Source organism: Lissotriton helveticus, chromosome 2_2, assembly GCF_964261635.1.
Source record: "Lissotriton helveticus chromosome 2_2, aLisHel1.1, whole genome shotgun sequence".
In the NCBI taxonomy this organism is placed as follows: Eukaryota; Metazoa; Chordata; class Amphibia; order Caudata; family Salamandridae; genus Lissotriton; species Lissotriton helveticus.
In genome coordinates, this window is record NC_136060.1 from 162812828 (window position 1) to 162829291 (window position 16464).

A 16464-nucleotide genomic window follows, 5' to 3' on the forward strand; every position below is an offset into this window, starting at 1 on the left:
ACCATCCGCATCACGACCAGTTCCGACGATAACCTCACTTCCGCCGAACACCTTCACTTCCAGATTCACACCGACCCCAAATCCACACTCAGAGGCACCCTCATCTACAGACCACCAGGACCCCACACACAATTCAGCGAAGACATCACTGACTTCATCAGCCCTCACGCCCTCCCCTCCGAGGACTATATTCTACTGGGAGACCTCAACTTCCACCTGGAAAAGGAAAACGACAACAACACCACCACTCTTCTGGGCAACATGGCCAATCTCGGACTCAAACAACTTGTTGACACCCCCACCCACCTTGCCGGACACACGCTCGACCCTATCTTCACCTCCAGCAAGCACATTTCCTTCGACCACACCACAGCTCTCCACTGGACGGACCACAGCTGCGTTCACTTCTACTACAAAAAGACCTCGACCCACAACCCCCCACAACCTATTCCTCGAAGAAATTGGAACAAAATCACCACCAACCAGCTCTTCACAATGCTTCACCAAAACCCCCCTGCCAAATCATCGGACCCAAACCAAGCAGCCACTAACCTTACACAATGGATCACCCACAGTGCCGACGAACTAGCACCCCTGAAAAACCATCTAATCAAGCAAGGTAGCAAAAAAGCCCCCTGGTTCAACGATGACCTTAAGAAATCCAAGAAGCTCTGTCGTACTCTCGAGACAACCTGGAGAAAAAACCCAACCACTGAAAACCTAGCCACCTTCAAGAACGCCACCCGCAAACACCACCAACTAATCAGATCCACCAAGAAATCAGCATTCAAGGATCGACTAGACAACAATGCCCAAAACAGCAAGGAACTATTCAACATCGTCAAAGAATTTGCTAACCCCACCGCCAGCACCAACGACATCATTCCCTCCCAGGACCTCTGCAACTCTCTATCCTCATTCTTCCACAACAAAATCGCCGAAATACATAACAGCTTTGAAAACGAGTCCGAAGACCAGTCCACTCCACCTACCCCCGAACCAAAACTGCACTCTAGCAACCTCTGCGCCTGGAACCCAATCACCACCGAAGACACCAATCACGCTGATGAACTCCATCCACTCAGGATCGCCAACAGACCCATGTCCCCACCACATTTTCAACAAAGCAGACTCAATCATCGCACCCCACCTCCGCGATGTCATCAACTGTTCCCTCAACTCCGCTACCTTCCCGGAAAACTGGAAACATGCCGAACTCAGCGCCCTTCTGAAGAAACCCACAGCAGACCCCACCGAACTTAAGAACTACCGCCCCATCTCGCTCCTCCCATTCCCCGCCAAAGTCATTGAGAAAGCCGTCAATAGTCAGCTCGCCGCCTTCCTCGAATCCAACAAATCCCTCGACTCTTCGCAGTCCGGCATCCGAGCCAAACACAGCACGGAAACCGCCCTCATCGCAGCAACAGACGACATCCGAACACTACTGGACAACGGAGAAACAGTTGCCCTCATCCTACTTGACCTTTCCGCAGCCTTCGACACAGTCTGTCACAGCACCCTCATACAACGCCTCAGCAATGTCGGAATACAAGGAAAAGCATTGGACTGGATCATCTCATTCATCACCGGAAGAACCCAGAGAGTCCGCCTCCCCCCTTTTAAATCAGAGGCCACCGAAGTCATCTGCGGCGTACCACTAGGATCATCACTCAGTCCCACCCTCTTCAACGTATACATGAGTCCCCTCGCATCCAACACAACCTCAACATCATCTCTTACGCAGACGACACCCAGCTGATCCTCTCCCTCACCAAAGGCCCAAACACCGCCAAAACCAATTTACACGAAGGAATGAAAGAAGTAGCCGAGTGGATGAAGAACAGCCGTCTTAAACTTAACTCGGACAAAACGGAAGTCCTCATCTTAGGATCATCCCCCTTCGGCCTGGGATGACTCATGGTGGCCACCGGCCCTGGGAACCGCACCCATACCTACGGACCACGCACGTAACCTGGCTTCATCCTGGACTCCTCCCTCTCGATGACCAGACAAGTCAACGCCGTCTCATCATCATGCTTCAACATCCCACGCCTGCTCAAAAAAATCTTCCGTTGGATCCCCACCGAAACAAGGAAGACGGTCACCCACGCACTGGTCACAAGCCGACTGGATTACGGAAACACCCTTTACGCCGGAACCACAACCAAACTACAGAAAAAACTCCAACGCATCCAAAACGCCTCAGCCAGACTCATTTTGGACATCCCTCGGCAAGCTCACATTTCCGGCCACCTGAGAGACCTCCACTGGCTCCCTGTCAACAAGAGAATAACGTTCCGTCTCCTCACCCACGCACACAAAGCCCTCTACGACCTGGGACCCGAATGCCTCAACACGAGACTTTCCTTCTACACCACCTCCCGCCAACTTCGATCGCCCAACCAAGCCCTCGCCGCAATTCCGCGCATCCACAGATCCACCATGGGGGAAAGATCCTTCTCCTACTTAGTGGCCAAAACTTGGAATTCCCTCCCCACCCACCTCCGTCTTACACAGAACCACCTCTCCTTCAGAAAACAACTAAAAACCTGGATATTCGATAAGTAAAGCACCTCCCTCCCTGAAGCGCCTTGAGACCCTCTGGGTGAGTAGTGTGCTATACAAATCTTGGAACTTGAACTTAATGGTGTTTATACTGACATTGCTTTTAATCTGCAATTACTTGGCTGTTGGCATGGAAAAGTCCTCTGCATGGTAGTGGAAGTGCCCTCCTGCCCTGAGTGCCCAGCCGCACTGAAGTCTGGTTCACTAATGCAGATTTTTAATGTCATAGGTAAACACAGATCATGTGTGCATGCAAAAAATAGGTCTGTCTCAAGCATTGCAGTGGCCCAGGAGGGGTGGCCAAAGCTCTACACTCATAGTGGTGGAAGGGTACTGCCTTCACCAGGATTCAAGCAGCATGAGCTCAGTGGTGGCAATATAGCGTGTAGTGATTATAAGGAATGAACAGGTCCTTATTAACCTGTGTCACTGGAATGAGGCCTACAGGCTCATTTATTGTTAAAGTTCTGCTGATGTGTGCTTAACTCACCCTTGGTTTACATTGGGTGTATGAGTGCCTAGGAAGGGCACAATACCAGGATAAAGCAGTACTGTGCAGTGTGTGCTTGTTAAGTGCATGCACTGGGTGTATGTGTGACTATGAGTGGAACAGTACATGAAAAATGGAGTCCTGTGCAATGTGTGCAGGCTAAATGCCTGTGCTGATGTATGTATACCTATGAGTGGTATAGTACATGGAGGGTGCCATAATATGTAGTGTGTGCATGCTATATATATGCCCTGGGTGTATGAGTGCCTCTGAATTGTTCAATACATGGAGGGCCCTGGTTTCCATTTTGGAAGACCCAGCCCTGCATAGTGAAACATCGAGAGGAGGTAGGGAGATCCCCCAGACAGATGTATGTATTGTAGCATTCCTATAAGCCGGGTGGGACACACACTAGAGAGGGAAGAACCAGTTTTTCCCTCTACACTTCAAAGGGCGCTCTTTGATTCAGTGAGAGTTCACAAGTAAGGGTCCTAAGCACATTTCAGGAAGGAGGTGGAGCTGATATGAGAATCATAAAGAGTAGGGCTGGGGCCCTGGTCTAACCTTTTGATACACATATTACTGTGGCTGATATCCATGTTTGAACTCTAGTCACTCCCATGGCCTGTGTTGTGAGGCTATCAGCTTTGGAGTAACTCCTGCTGTGACAGACTGCTTTTCAGAGAAAGAGAGAGCAAGCAGTAGACACTTAAAACTCCCCAACATTAAACCTCAAAGACGCAGACCTTAAATCACATTTGGTATCCGGAAATGGACTATAAGAATGGGAGTTTGAGACCCCAAAAAGCATTATCTGCCAAGCAGCCAAACAGGCTGTGTGAGGAGTGGAAGCTCTGCAAGACTTATGCCTGTAGCCAGGACTGGGGGCCAGGGCTAGATAGACTCCCTGCTTGGTGAGGGATTCCAAAACCACCTGCCCTGTTTTTTTTCTTATTGACAATGATGTCTTGCATGACAGACAAGATCTGGAATAGGCAGCATTGGAAGACACCGTAAATGGGATGGAAATTCTTATGATGTTGAATCGAGGCTCTGCTGTCAGAATTTAAGTGGCTTCTCATCCCTAAAATGGCTCAGGGAAGCTCTAGCTCGGGGGAATAGGCATCTGCTGATTTGTAGTGGATGCTCACTTACCACGCACTTATAAATAACCTCTTAAAGCATGAATGGTTGCATGTGCTTCAAGTGAATTGTTTGGAATTGTGTGTGTTTGAGGGAGATGCAGGGAACATTCAACTCACAATCTGTTAACAAGAACAAAAACAATTGAAAGGTTGGAATATATATCATAATTATATTTTAATGTGCTGCTACAAGTGTGCATCTTTATTCACTTGTTCAAACACAATGCTTAGCTGAGGGCATGCCTCCTAATGAATGGTAGATATGAGGCTTTATAACTGAAAGACAAAATCCAGATTTCTTAGTAAAATAACTTCAGCATTATGTATATATGCTGAAATAATACGTTTGAAATCTAAAGTCCTTTCCTATCATTATTCACTTGATTATATCAAAAATTAATTGTTAAGCAGTTCAGCGTTGCAAAATGTCTTCTGTTCAGAGGAAACCAAATAAATCACAATTTCTCTCTATCTGCTTATTTTCATGCTTTTATCCTAGGTGCACGGTTCCCCACAGACAAAATATGAAAAAAAAACTAAATGAATGCTCTAGATTACACATGAACAAAGCGTATGATTTAATTAGCGGAATGGTCTTTTTTTGCAGAGAACAGTGTCAAATATTTTTGACAATTGGATTTACTTTCCTATTTGCTTTCTGCTCCGCAATAAACAGGGGTGAAGTAAAGCTGCCTCGTGTTCAATTCCAGGTCTTTGTTCCTTTAGCAACTCTTTTAAATCTCTGATGAACGCTCTGCATCAGAGGATTACAATGATTTAAATACGAAACACAGGGACGTGACCAAGCCACCCAGAGCCTTATCTTTTCTTCCCCAGCTTAAGGAGGACTTTCAGATCTCCTTGTGCATGACAGGCTGGCTATAATGCAATGTTAATTACATTTTTTCTTCACCAACACTAGCATGCACGACTTAAAACTGTTTTCATGAAATTACTGAAAAAACACAGATCCTTTTGTAAGTCTTATTGACTAGATTGCTAATGCCACTTTTTAAAGCACTAATAAGGAATCAATTATGCAGATGCCTAGCCTATTTTTGAAATATGATCTTTATTATCAAAATTCCTTGATGATCTTTTAGAAATGCTTGAAACCTATGAATTACATACATTGGAGGGCTGTTAGAGCACCTTTGAAGACATATTAATAAAACTTTTAAGCGTTGACAGCAGTGAACATTAAAAATGTGAAAACTGTGCCTGAAACAAGTCCTGTACAGTACATTGTATTGCAACATTTACATAGCGCATACTACCCCTATACATTTGCTGCGCCTGAGTACCTGCTCATATGCATAGGTGTTTCTCAGGCGCTTTCTCAACACAGATACATATTTAAAAATTCGAGCACCTGGATGAATTATTAAATATTTGTATTTTTGTATAAAGATGCATACATAACATTTGAAAACTGCACTCGGAGGAGCGCTATAGTTTCAATCTAAAACCTACACACACTGAAATCCGCTTGTGGAAAGCATGCAACTGTAACGTGCCTCAATTCACTCAAGACTTCATATATGATGTTAAAGATGACATCACAAATCATGCCATCCATGATGTCACTGTTGACACCACAAATTGCATCATCTATGATATCAATGGATATATCATACGTCACCTCACGATTTAATGACCACTATGCAAGCCAAGAGAGTGTAACTATGTAACAAGTAAGCATGAGCCTCATTTTTATTTAACCTGCATAATCTTGAGTTGCATCAGCCATTTTGCATTAGGCATGTGGCACAAACTCCTAATGGTATGCCATTATACCACCTCACTTAGGGGCCTATTATGATGTTGGGCAGATTTCCCCCGCCAGGCTGGCGGTAGCCACCACCAGCCTGGCGGGGGCAATCTGCCCGACATCCACACTCGTTTTCCCCCCGCCATATTAGAATGGCGGGGTGGACCTCGGCGGACGGAAAGACGGTCCGCTGCTTTTCAGCTTTTCCGGAATAATATGGTGGCGGTGTCTATCAGACATCCATATTATGCCAGCCATATTATGATGGGTGTTCGTAGGTGCCTTTCCGCCGCATCGCGGAAAGGCATGCGGTCTTCACTCTGGGGGCCCCCTGCGGCCCCCAGAGTGAAGTATAGGTGGGGCTGCAACAGGTACCCCCCTTCATTTGCATTACCAAAGCGGCAGACACCGCGCAGTGCCTGCCACTTTGTTAATGCAAATGCTGAAATGCATTTTTAGCATTGTGGCAGGCCGTGCAGAGAGCACCGCCCGCCACAATGCTAAAAATGCAGGATGTGCCAGCCACTGTGGCGGGCACATCCTAATACCCCCCACGGGACTCCCGCCCTTATGGCGGGGTGTGCGAATTCCGACAGGATGGCGGGCGGGCAAAGTCCGCCCGCCATCCTAATGACCCCCTTAATGTGGGAGTTTGTTCGGGGGGAACAAAAACACGGAACGGTATTTATAGCATAAGCGGCTCGACTGGATGCTTGTGTTATTTTGTGTCCCTGTCGTGCACCAGTTTTTGAGCAAAATTCAATTTGAATGGATGTCTTTCCTCAAAAACCATCGTTCAAGCAACTTTTTAGTGCGAACCCAATTTTTTTAGCGAGTAAGTACCATTGAGAGTGAGACTACAGTAGATGCGTTAGCTACTCTCTTCCTGCCCCGAAGACTATCCCTGTTCCTTTTTTAACTCCTCTGTCATTTTGGATTTGGGTATTGGTGGGAAAATATGTTTACTTTCATGCAACCTCTGAGGGAAAACATGACATAAACCTTGTCTGGGATGTCTGCTGCATCTTCCACCCACGGATATTTGTGAGAAAATCAAGTCAGTTCAGTTAAGTTCATTGTAAAATATTTATTTTAAATGGGCTGATATTTGATGGCATGAAGCATCAATGTGGTCTTTCTTTTGGATGCATTTCATTTTAGACATTATTGACTATCCCTGTGCACAATCTATTGAAGTACACATTGCACACTGTCTGGCTTGAGAAATGGTTTTGTAATTTGTGATGTGACCCATGAATTAATAGGCCACGTCACAAATTGTCCATTCCCTGGGAGTCACAAAACAACCAGCCTAATGAATATTCATTAGCGAAGTCCTAGATTGCAATGCAATGTGAATGGCTTTGAATAATAGCAGACCACCATCCCTGAATTTGGTTACCTAAGCGAAAAACACTTTTGTACAGCAATCCATGTCCAATAAGGAGACAGGTTATGCTTTAAACAATCTACACTTGTCACGTGGGTTACAGCCTGCTTCGGTGAGACAATCGAACATGGTTCCCAAACAATAGGGGGTGGTGAGTCTTGAAAGTGGTGAGGCGTAAAAGTCTGTGATGAGTGGCTTGTGACGAGCCGGAAAGGGGGGTCCTGAAGTGGTTCTTGCCCTGAGAATTTTTTTAAAAAAAAGAGCAGGCAAATGGTGCATTTTCAAGCATATTTGAGAAAGCAAGAAGGTTAATAAAGCAATTGTTGAATACTATTTTAAACATCAATAATGCTCACTAATAGTACTGCAAATAATCTCTGTGACGACCTCACATTTCTCACATGTGAGGTCCTGTTTTGATGTAAAATAAGCTTTTTATATGGATGTTGCATTAAATAAACCATATTTCTCTGAAAAATGTCTATATTAGCCTCACACACCACCTACATTCAAAATAAATTAAAGGAAAATCGTATTTAAAACAGTTTGTTTAAGAATTATTCAATGTCATCAGTTCAAGAATCCTCTATAAGAGGACCCATGCCACCCAAGTCTCCTGTGCACTGCTGGACAAAATGACGCTTTTCTGAAATTCAGTTTGGGGGAAAAAAGCTGGAACGTGTTTTTTCAGGCTACGGGAAAGCAAACAAGACGATTGATATTTTGTCCTCTCTACTAAGAATAGTCCAATCTTCTGTCGAAGCTCTTAACTACCAGTCCAAAAAAATGAATGTTAAAAAAACTTAGCTAAACACAATGGCAGTTTTCATTTCCGGCATAAACAAGAAAAGAGCGTATTTACATAGTCTCATAACGCGAGCTCTGCTTGCAGCAGAAACACTGTGCCCAACTTGCATCTGCATTGACTAGAGGATCTCAAGATCACATTAAAATTGGAAAAGTTAACCAATAAGAACTTATCGGGGACACTGGTAAGAGCCACTCAAGACACCACATACTGGATTTCCTTGGCTTTCTATTTTTAAAACATGACACATTTCCTAAATTTCCCTAGGTGGGATAGGGTCTAAAATCCATGGCTAGGAACATTGCAAAAATGGGATTAAGTGCAAAAGCGTGATGTTTCCACGTTGCGTTTTGAGTTGTCTCCTGTTGCAGGTATTAGGCCTACCCACACAAGTGAAATTTATTGAGAGACTTAGGGAAAAATAGAGTAGTAGAACAAGCATTATTTCCAGTTGTCTTTCTATGCATTTCTCCCTTCCAAATGTAAGCTTGTGTGTAAAAAAGAAGACATTTTGAAAAAGGCCCTCTAATTCACATGCTATTAAATTTGGAGATGTGCAAATAACCACTGCTTCTAAACTCCATATCTTATTCATATTTTGGAAATACATAGGTTTCCCTGATACCTATTATTCACTCTTTATGTTTTACCAAATAAATTGCTGTATACCCAGTACACAATGAAAACCATTGCAAGGTGCAGCTCAGTTATTAGCTCTTGGTACCTTGGGTTCTAGGTCAACCTAGAAGCCCTTTATATCCCCGAAAACATAATGGTCCAGCAGATGTAATGGTATATTACATTAAAAAACTCTGCCATTGTTAGAATAAGTTACAGGTAAAAATCTAGGCACACCGGAAGGTGGCGGTCCATCTGCCATCGTAATGAGTCCCTTTGTCAATTTTTCAAAAATGTATAGCTATCCATGAACCATTATTGGTTTCAAACCCATTTTCTCACTAACTGGAAGGGGGTTAAAATATAACAAATAGTAGAAATAGACTAAGTCCCAGTAAAAGGCCAAATTTATGCAGAAAATGTTGGTTTTCTGACAAACGTCTGCCTGCTACTGAAAGCTGGGAAGTTTGTGATTTTAGCACCGCAAATCCTTCTTTGATACCATTTGCAGGAAAAAACAGTCTATTTTTTCTTCAGCACTTGTTTTTCATTATCCCCCTCAAAAACCTGTATTTTGGCTAACTTCTTGGTTCCCTCCAGGGGAATCCACTAAAACCTGGGTACCTTTCGAATCTTCAGGACAAAATGTTATCGGGGCCTGAGAGTGAACTACCCCAAATAACCCCCAAAAAAAGGAATAGCACATGGGGGCGGGGGCACTGGAGGCGAAAGTGATAAAAAAAATACCTTGTGGGGACCTGTGTTTCATAAAGTGTTGTTTTTTATACTCAGTCTACTCCCTTAGGCAGGATTTGGTAGTGAAGCCACAAGCGCACCTATGAATTGAAACACACTTCAGTAACCCGATCCCTGAATTAGCAGCTAACTGTCATTTCAATGGAAAGCCACTATGGATAACAACAGATATTTTAATCCTCATACAACAGTAATTTCAAACTCATCATTAAAATTCAATCAATCAATCAATCGGTACATTTGTAGAGCGTGCTACTCACCCGCGAGGGTCTCAAGGCGCTGAGGGGGGGGGGGGGGGGGTGCCGCTACTGCTCGAATAACCAGGTCTTGAGGTGTTTCCTGAAGGTAAGATGGTCCTCGGTTAGTCGTAGGTGTGCAGGGAGGGAGTTCCATGTCTTCGCTGCCAGGTAGGAGAACGATCTTCCCCCGGTGGTGGTTCTGAAAATTCGTGGGACGGTGGCGAGGGTGAGGCTGGTGGAGCGGAGCTGGCAGGAGGGGGTGTAGAACGAGAGGTGGTTGTTGATGTATTCGGGGCCCATGTTGTGGAGCGCTTTGTGTGCATGGGTGAGCAACCTGAACGTGATCTTCTTGCTGACGGGGAGCCAATGCAGGTTTCTCAGGTGGGCTGATATGTGGCTGTGGCGGGGGATGTCGAGGATGAGTCGGGCGGAGGCGTTCTGTATGCGCTGTAGGCATTTCTGTAGTTTGGCTGTGGTTCCTGGGTGTAGGGCATTCCCGTAGTCCAGTCGGCTGGTGACGAGGGCCTGGGTGACCGTCTTTCTGGTCTCAGTGGGGATCCACCGGAAGATCTTTCGGAGCATGCGCAGGGTGTTAAAACACGAGGACGAGACTGCGCTGACTTGCTTGGTCATCGTGAGGGAGGAGTCCAGGATGAAGCCCAGGTTGCGTGCATGGCCCGTGGGTGTCGCTGCGGTGCCCAGCGTCGTGGGCCAACAGGAGTCGTTCCAGGTGGATGGGGATTGTCCGAGGATGAGGACCTCCATCTTGTCCGAGTTGGGCTTCAGACGGCTGTGCTTCATCCATTCTGCGACATCTTTCATTCCGTCCTGGAAGTTGGCTTTGGCGGTGAGAGGGTCTTTGGTGAGGAAGAGTATCAGTTGGGTGTCGTCGGCGTAGGAGATGATGTTGATGTTGTGTTTGCGTGCGATGGTGGCGAGGAGGCTCATGTAGATATTGAAGAGAGTTGGGCTGAGTGAGGAGCCCTGGGGTACGCCACAGATGATCTTGGTGGCTTTGGAGCGGAAGCGAGGGAGGCGGACTCTCTGGGTTCTGTCAGAGAGGAACGATGTGATCCAGTCCAGGGCCTTACCTTGGATCCCCGTGTTGTAGAGGCGGGTTATTAGGGTGCGGTGGCTGACGGTGTCAAAGGCTGCCGACAGGTCCAGGAGGATGAGGTCGGCTGTCTCTCCGTTGTCCATTAGGGTCCTGATGTCATCGGTGGCTGCGATGAGGGCGGTCTCGGTGCTGTGGTTGGCTCAAAATCCAGACTGGGATGGGTCAAGCGAGATGTTTTCTGCGAGGAACGCGGTCAGCTATTTATTGACAGTCTTCTCGATGACTTTAACCGGGAAGGGGAGGAGAGAGATGGGGCGGAAGTTCTTGAGGTCTTATTTATTTTATTTATTTAGAAGTTTATTAAGCGCACAGCTACCTCTGACGGGGGTGTCCCGGCGCTGAAGACAACATCTAGTGAGGTTCAGTGAAGTTCAGGGGGATAAAGGATGGGCTAGATCAAGGAGAAAAGCCAGGTCTTAAGTTTCTTTCGAAACAGAGACTCTGAAGTCAGAAATCTCAGTTCTAATGGCAGATGATTCCACAATCTGGAGGTGGCCACTGCAAAGGCCCTTCCTCCCGTACGCGCTAGACGAAAACGGGGGCAGAGCATTAGGCGAAGATGGTTAGATCTGAGATTCCGTAGTGCTTATGAGATCTTCAGTCTGTGCCTCAGATAGGCAGGGCCTCGACCATTAAGAGCTCTAAAAGCAAGGGTCAGGGATTTGAACTGAATACGTAGTCTCACTGGGAGCCAATGGAGTTTGATCAGGTGAGGTGAAATGGAATGACAGTAGGGAACATTACAGATCAACCTGGCCGCTGAGTTCTGTACTGTCTGCAATCGATTAATAAGATACGCCGGGGCTCCAACGTACAGACTATTTGCGTAGTCCAAATGTGATGTTATGAGGGCGTGGACTACTGTCTTGCGTGAATCTAATGGTAGGAAAGGGATGATTTTTTTTATCATACGGAGCTTTCCAAAACAAGACGCTGTAACTTTGTTAATTTAGGTTTTTGGGGTCTTTGGGGTCCACTGTTGGTTTCTTCATTAATGTAAATTTAATTTTACTTCATTTTTACACTGTACCCCTGGTAAAAAACCCAAAACTGACCCTGAACCCTAAAAAAACCCTTTACCCAAAAACCCAAAACTGACCCTGAACCCTAAAAATACCCCTTTACCCAAAAACTAAAAACTGACCCTGAACCCTAAAAATACTCCTTTACCCAAAAACAAAAAACTGACTCTGAACCCTAAAAATACCCCTTTACCCAAAAATTAAAAACTGACCCTGAACCCTAAAAAATACCCCTTTAATTTAACATAATTAGCAATGAATCAATTAAATTAAATTAATTACCAATTACATTTTAAATAAGTAACAAATATTATTTAATTACCAATTAATTAAATATTACTACCAATTAATACATTTACATATTTAATAAATAATAATTAAATTAATTCCCACCCTATTCCCCTATAAACCCACAACCCGCTACAGGAAATACATTATTTTAATTTACATAATTAGCAATTAATAAATTAAATTAAATTAATTACCAATTAAATTTTAAATAATTAACAAATATTATTTAATTACCAATTAATTAAATATTACTACCAATTAATACATTTACATATTTAATAAATAATAATTAAATTACTTCCCACCCTATTCCCCTATAAACCCACAACCCGCTACAGAATAAAATTACACAATAATTTAAAAAAAATCATTAATTAAAAATAATTATAACATAAAATGACACTTTTCACACATATTATAACATAAAAACACTATAAATAATTACATATTATTTAAAAAACGATATTTTTTACTATCTAGATTATATACTTGGATATTTTCACTTTCGATATTATTTACAGTCGATATTACTGCAAAGGCCCTTCCTCCCGTACGCGCTAGACGAAAACGGGGGCAGAGCATTAGGCGAAGATGGTTAGATCTGAGATTCCGTAGTGCTTATGAGATCTTCAGTCTGTGCCTCAGATAGGCAGGGCCTCGACCATTAAGAGCTCTAAAAGCAAGGGTCAGGGATTTGAACTGAATACGTAGTCTCACTGGGAGCCAATGGAGTTTGATCAGGTGAGGTGAAATGGAATGACAGTAGGGAACATTACAGATCAACCTGGCCGCTGAGTTCTGTACTGTCTGCAATCGATTAATAAGATACGCCGGGGCTCCAACGTACAGACTATTTGCGTAGTCCAAATGTGATGTTATGAGGGCGTGGACTACTGTCTTGCGTGAATCTAATGGTAGGAAAGGGATGATTTTTTTGATCATACGGAGCTTTCCAAAACAAGACGCTGTAACTTTGTTAATTTAGGTTTTTGGGGTCTTTGGGGTCCACTGTTGGTTTCTTCATTAATGTAAATTTAATTTTACTTCATTTTTACACTGTACCCCTGGTAAAAAACCCAAAACTGACCCTGAACCCTAAAAAAACCCTTTACCCAAAAACCCAAAACTGACCCTGAACCCTAAAAATACCCCTTTACCCAAAAACTAAAAACTGACCCTGAACCCTAAAAATACTCCTTTACCCAAAAACTAAAAACTGACTCTGAACCCTAAAAATACCCCTTTACCCAAAAATTAAAAACTGACCCTGAACCCTAAAAAATACCCCTTTAATTTAACATAATTAGCAATGAATCAATTAAATTAAATTAATTACCAATTACATTTTAAATAAGTAACAAATATTATTTAATTACCAATTAATTAAATATTACTACCAATTAATACATTTACATATTCAATAAATAATAATTAAATTAATTCCCACCCTATTCCCCTATAAACCCACAACCCGCTACAGGAAATACATTATTTTAATTTACATAATTAGCAATTAATAAATTAAATTAAATTAATTACCAATTAAATTTTAAATAATTAACAAATATTATTTAATTACCAATTAATTAAATATTACTACCAATTAATACATTTACATATTTAATAAATAATAATTAAATTACTTCCCACCCTATTCCCCTATAAACCCACAACCCGCTACAGAATAAAATTACACAATAATTTAAAAAAAATCATTAATTAAAAATAATTATAACATAAAATGACACTTTTCACACATATTATAACATAAAAACACTATAAATAATTACATATTATTTAAAAAACGATATTTTTTACTATCTAGATTATATACTTGGATATTTTCACTTTCGATATTATTTACAGTCGATATTACTGCAAAGGCCCTTCCTCCCGTACGCGCTAGACGAAAACGGGGGCAGAGCATTAGGCGAAGATGGTTAGATCTGAGATTCCGTAGTGCTTATGAGATCTTCAGTCTGTGCCTCAGATAGGCAGGGCCTCGACCATTAAGAGCTCTAAAAGCAAGGGTCAGGGATTTGAATTGAATACGTAGTCTCACTGGGAGCCAATGGAGTTTGATCAGGTGAGGTGAAATGGAATGACAGTAGGGAACATTACAGATCAACCTGGCCGCTGAGTTCTGTACTGTCTGCAATCGATTAATAAGATACGCCGGGGCTCCAACGTACAGACTATTTGCGTAGTCCAAATGTGATGTTATGAGGGCGTGGACTACTGTCTTGCGTGAATCTAATGGTAGGAAAGGGATGATTTTTTTGATCATACGGAGCTTTCCAAAACAAGACGCTGTAACTTTGTTAATTTAGGTTTTTGGGGTCTTTGGGGTCCACTGTTGGTTTCTTCATTAATGTAAATTTAATTTTACTTCATTTTTACACTGTACCCCTGGTAAAAAACCCAAAACTGACCCTGAACCCTAAAAAAACCCTTTACCCAAAAACCCAAAACTGACCCTGAACCCTAAAAATACCCCTTTACCCAAAAACTAAAAACTGACCCTGAACCCTAAAAATACTCCTTTACCCAAAAACTAAAAACTGACCCTGAACCCTAAAAATACCCCTTTACCCAAAAACTAAAAACTGACCCTGAACCCTAAAAAATACCCCTTTAATTTAACATAATTAGCAATGAATCAATTAAATTAAATTAATTACCAATTACATTTTAAATAAGTAACAAATATTATTTAATTACCAATTAATTAAATATTACTACCAATTAATACATTTACATATTTAATAAATAATAATTAAATTAATTCCCACCCTATTCCCCTATAAACCCACAACCCGCTACAGGAAATACATTATTTTAATTTACATAATTAGCAATTAATAAATTAAATTAAATTAATTACCAATTATATTTTAAATAATTAACAAATATTATTTAATTACCAATTAATTAAATATTACTACCAATTAATACATTTACATATTTAATAAATAATAATTAAATTACTTCCCACCCTATTCCCCTATAAACCCACAACCCGCTACAGGAAATACATTATTTTAATTTACATAATTAGCAATTAATAAATTAAATTAAATTAATTACCAATTAAATTTGAAATAATTAACATATATTATTAAATTACCAATTAATTAATTATTACTACCAATTAATAAATTTACATATTTAATTAATTATAATTAAATTACTTCCCACCCTATTCCCCTATAAACCCACAACCCGCTACAGGAAATACATCATTTTAATTTACATAATTAGCAATTAATAAATTAAATTAAATTAATTACCAATTAAATTTGAAATAATTAACATATATTATTAAATTACCAATTAATTAATTATTACTACCAATTAATAAATTTACATATTTAATTAATTATAATTAAATTACTTCCCACCCTATTCCCCTATAAACCCACAACCCGCTACAGAATAAAATTACACAATAATTTTAAAAAAATCATTAATTAAAAATAATTATAACATAAAATGACACTTTTCACACATATTATAACATAAAAACACTATAAATAATTACATATTATTTAAAAAACGATATTTTTTACTATCTAGATTATATACTTGGATATTTTCACTTTCGATATTATTTACAGTCGATATTACTTCACTTACCTTAAAAACGATATTTTGGCTGTCGATATTCTGTCCTGTCGATATTTTCTCCAAACGATATTTAAAACTCGATATTCTGTCCAAACGATATTTTGGAGTCGATATTATGTCTGTGCACCACCCGTTGACACTGGGGGTCCCACAGGGGTCATCACTGAGTCCCACTTTATTTAATCTGTACGTAAGACCGCTGGTTGCGGTTGTCAAGCGCTGGGGCATGACAATGGTCTCGTATGCGGATGACACGCAGCTGGCGGTCACGTTGAGTGGGGACTCTGATGTGGAGGCCCTCAGGTTTCGCGACGGTGTACAGGCTGTGGCTAATTGGATGAATTTGAACTGTCTCCAATTGAATACTAAGAAGACAGAGGTCATGGTGGTGGGAAAGCAGGTGGGGCTGTGGAATGACAATTGGTGGCCTTCGGAACTGGGGCTGACCCCTTCTCCTGTAATGGAGATAAAAAACCTTGGGGTCTGGCTTGACCCGGCACTCGGCTTCACTTGCCATACCAAGAGGGTGGCAGCTTCTTGCTATGGCATAATCAGAGGTCTTAGGCCAATACTTACATTTTTTGATGCTTCCACCAGACAGCTGGTGGTTCAGGCATCAGTGCTA